Here is a 4,680-nt window from a genome sequence, read left to right on the forward strand (position 1 = left end):
TAATAAAACTAACTCAATTACATGATAAATCTCATCCATCCCATCACCGTCTAGCAAGCCTGCGATGGAATTATTCACACACGGCTGTGAGCATCATGAAATTGGTGATGGAGGAAGGTTGATGATGACGATGGTGACGGATTCCCCTCGCCGGAGCCCCGAACGGACTCCAGATTAGCCCTCCTAAGAGAGATTAGGGCTTGGTGGCAGCTCCGTATCGTAAAACATGATGAATCCTTCTCTCTGACTTTTTTCTCCCCGAACATGAATATATAGAGTTGGAGTTGAGGTTGATGGAACCTCAGGGGGCCCATGAGACAGGGGGCACACCCTAGGGTGGCGCCCCCACCCTCATGGACAGGGTGTGGGCCCCCTGGTGTTGATTCTTTCACCAATATTTTTTTATAAATTCCAAAAATATTCTCCGTGAAGTTTCAGGTCATTCTGAGAACTTTTATTTTTGCACAAAAATAACATCATGGCAATTCTACTAAAAACAACGTCAGTCTGGGTAAGTTCCATTCAAATCATACAAGTTAGAGTCCAAAATAAGGTCAAAAGTGTTTGGAAAGTAGATACGATGGAGACATATCACTCCCTGGAGGCCGAAAAGGGAAATAGTACTTCCGGAGTGAGCTTGTGAGAGCGGAGGACTTCGGACGGAGAGATTCACTTCATTATGCATGGGTGACTTATCTTTTGGCAAGGCTATGATGATTCATTGCGCAACGGCCGATTTGTGCTTCAGCGGTGATGCTACTAGGTAGGTCCATGCCGGTCTCCCATTTCCTCGCTCATCTGAATGCTCTGCGTCCTCGGGTCCCGACCCTCGAGCGACGCTCAGCCGCCATTGGTATGCTAGGTCGTGATGCCATGGTCAAGGCTAGGGGGTGAGGGCTGGAGAGTTAGTAGGAGCTCCTGAGGCACGATGCTCAGGAGCCCCCCTTTAACGCGCAAGCGAATCACATGGAAATGGAACAACTGGCGGGGGCCACCCGTAGTTAAGCTCTGTCGATTCCTACGAGCTAGCCCGGAGGGAGAATACATCCCCTAATCATGAGTGCTATCTTGCCGTTGATGTTTCCGCAAGAAGATGAAGGCACTGAGGACATGGTGAGGTGACGTACGTGGGGCGGGCGGCGAGCCAGAGCTCGATCTCTCAGATTTATCAGCATTGTAGGGACGGAGCCGAGCATAAGCACCGTGCCAACACGTGTGGCCTCGTGCGGTATGAACATGAGGTCGGTTAGCAACGCGGGAGGCCATGAAGGGTAATAATCAATCAGGTGAGTAGGTGATAATCATAAGACAACCCAAGTGAGGAGGTAAAGGTTTCCCAGATAGATGCAAGAATGACACATGCCGCAGGGACAAACCCACGCGGCCTGGGGACGATGCAGCCCAAGGGGCGCCCCAACAAGGTAAATCAAAGATGCAAAAGGATACATGTCGCAGGGACAGGCCCGTGCGACCCGGGGATAATGCGGCCCGAGGGGCGCCCCCAACTAAATAAACCAGAAAATGTCACCTGGCACCGTTACCGAAGAGATGTCGAAGTAGGTGAAGATGCACGCTGAAGAGGTTGCGCCTCACGAACCACCTGGATCCTGAACCTCGGGAGGCTCTCGAGGCTCGGGGGGCTCGCGAAGAACCGTCGCCACCTCTGCCAAGACCACGTGGTGCCTGGCCTCCTGAGCTGCCATGATGCTTTGCAGGCGACACTGGAAAGTGACAGCCGCATTCGGCAAGCCAAAAGGCATGCGAACGTAGCTGTGAGGTGGGCCCTCACACCGACCAACACGTGAAGGCCAGAAGCGCTCCTGAGAAACGGCTCTATTGAGCCCTAGGATGTTGACGCAGACGCGCAGCTCCTTGTCCTCGCCAGGACAAGGAGCCGCGCCAGGTAGTAGGCGATGGTGGCCACGCATGGCTCTCTCCTCTTGAAGCTCCTCGGTCGTCTTGGTGATGAACTCCCGAGCACCAGGCACCCCGTGCCTTGTGCCCTCATGAGGGAAGCGCGCGACGAAGCACGCCTCCATGTGGTGCCCGAGCGCCTCCCTCGTGATGTTGGCTAGGTCAAAGGCCCTCTAGAAGAGAGCCCCTGAGCCCCTCCTGAGGAGGGTGCCAGGCGAGCCTTCCTATGTGAGGGAGGGAGTCGCCCCATCCGTGGGCGCAGGTGCTGAGGTGGTGTGGCTGGAGACATTTCTCTCCTGAGGCTCTTGGCCGGGCAGCTGCTTCTTCTTCTTGGGGACAGCCTCAGGAGGGTAGATGGCGCCTTCGTTGTCTGGGTCTTCAATCGCCGCAGCCTGATAGGCGCGCTCAAGGGAGCACACCGCGTCCTTCTCCTCGCAGACGATCGTGATGATGTCGTGGTTCCCTGGCATCTTGAGGACGTTGTAGCCTTGGTGGGTCACCGCCATGAACTTGGCCAAGGCCGAATATCCCAGGATGGTGTTGTATAGGAGGCGGATGTGAGCGACGTCGAAGTCGATGAGCTCGGTGTGGTAGTTGTTGCGTTGGCCGAAGGTGACAGGGAGGCGGATCTGCCCTATCGAGGTGGTGGAGTCGTCGGTCACTCCTGAGAAGGGCTTGGTGGGCGTAGGAGCTCGCACGCCAGGAGCAACGCAACCTGTACGTTTGTCGGGCCATGACGAGTGTGGGAGGGGTGCAGCGACGAAACTTGCTGCTCGTGCCCCTCATGGAGGGGTGCAGCGACGAAGCTTGCTACTCGTGCCCGGCCGGGCCGGAGTCAGCGATGGGGTGGCGGTGCGTCTGTCCCGCCGCATGGAGGGGTGCAGCGACGAAGCTTGCTGCTCGTGCCCCGCCGGGCCGGTGGCGATGTTGTCGACGGGTGATGAAGAATGATGGGGAGGCCTGCCGACGGGCACCGTTTGGGCGACGCGAGTGAAGAGAGCGGCTCGACGCTCAGCACGGGCTCGGCGAGCATCAGCCATGGAGAAAGTGGGTCAGCGGTGAGTCGGTCAATGGAAGTGAAGCCTCGACGCACCCTGATACGTCTCCAATGTATCTATAATTTTTGATTGCTCCATGCTATATTATCTACTGTTTTGGGCAATATTGGGCTTTATTTTCCACTTTTATATTATTTTTGGGACTAACCTATTAACCGGAGGCCCAGCCCAGATTTGTTGTTTTATGCCTATTTCAGTGTTTTGAAGAAAAGGAATATCAGACGGAGCCGAAACGGAACGAAATCAACTAGAGAAGTTATTTTTGGAATGAAAGCCACCCGATGGACTTGGACCCCACGTCAAGGAAGGAAGGAGGAGCTCACGAGGGTAGGGGGCGTGCCCACTCCCTGGGGCACGCCCCCCTGGGGCGCGCCCCCCTGCCTCGTGGGCCCCTCGTGGCTCCCTAACATGCTTCTTCTCCGGTGGTTTTGCCGCCAGAAGCCTCCGTAGCCACCGAAAACCAATCTAGACCCATTATGGCACCCTGTTGGAAGGGGAAATCCTTCTCCGGTGGCCATCTTCATCATCTCGGTGCTCTCCATGACGAGGAAGGAGTAGTTCTCCCTCGGGGCTGAGGGTATGTACCAGTAGCTATGTGTTTGATCTCTCTCTCTCTCTCGTGTTCTTGATTTGGCATGATCTTGATGTATCGCGAGCTTTGCTATTATAGTTGGATCTTATGTTTCTCCTCCCGCTCTTCTCTCTTGTAATGAATTGAGTTTCCCCTTTGTAGTAATCTTATCGGATTGAGTCTTTAAAAATTTGAGAACACTTGATGTATGTCTTGCCGTGCGTATCATGGTGACAATGGGATACCACGTGATTCACTTGATGTATGTTTTGGTGATCAACTTGCGGGTTCCGCTCATGAACCAATGCATAGGGGTTGGCACACGTTTTCGTTGTGATTCTCCGGTAGAAACTTTATTTGGAGCTATATGTGTTTTGCTTCATCTGTAACTTTACTTGGAGCTATATGTGTTTTGCTTGGAGCGTCAATTTATTTTGTTAGGGTTTGATTGCTGTTATTTAGAACAATGTTTTGCATCTTTTATTTCAATAAAAATGGCATTGATAGCCTTTACTATGCCTATGTTACAAGTATACATGTCGCTGTTTGAAAACAGAAAGTTTACCCCTGTTGCAATAATTCCCTAGAAAAGTAAGAATGTGATAAAATGTTGAAACCTTTTGCATATTAAGTTCTGATAAATTTACTACAGTGGGAATTTTATTTCATAATTTTTGTAGCTGGGTAAGTATGGATGTTGCAGCATTATTTAAAGACTATCCTGTTTAGGCAGATTGCTGTTATGTTTGCATTGTTTGCATATGTTTGCTTCTTTAATGATTCTATTTGAGGATATGACTATTAAATATGCAGAGGCATTTAGTATGCAATGTTGAATAATAATTTTAGTGATTTTCTATAGTAGAGTATGATAAGGTTTTTGCAATGGTTTATACTAACTTATCTCACGAGTCCTTGTTGAGTTTTGTGTGGATGAAGCTTTTGAGATTTAGGGAGACCGTGATATGAGAGGAATTAAGGAGACACAAAAGCTCAAGCTTGGGGATTCCCAAGGCACCACGAAGATAATATTTCAAGAAGTCTCAAGCATCTAAGCTTGGGGATGCCCTAGTTGGCATCCCACCTTTCTTCTTCAACAACTATCGGTTAGTTTCGGTTGATCGTAAGTTTTTGCTT

The sequence above is a fragment of the Triticum urartu genome, chromosome 7, assembly GCF_003073215.2.
Source record: "Triticum urartu cultivar G1812 chromosome 7, Tu2.1, whole genome shotgun sequence".
Lineage (NCBI taxonomy): Eukaryota > Viridiplantae > Streptophyta > Magnoliopsida > Poales > Poaceae > Triticum > Triticum urartu.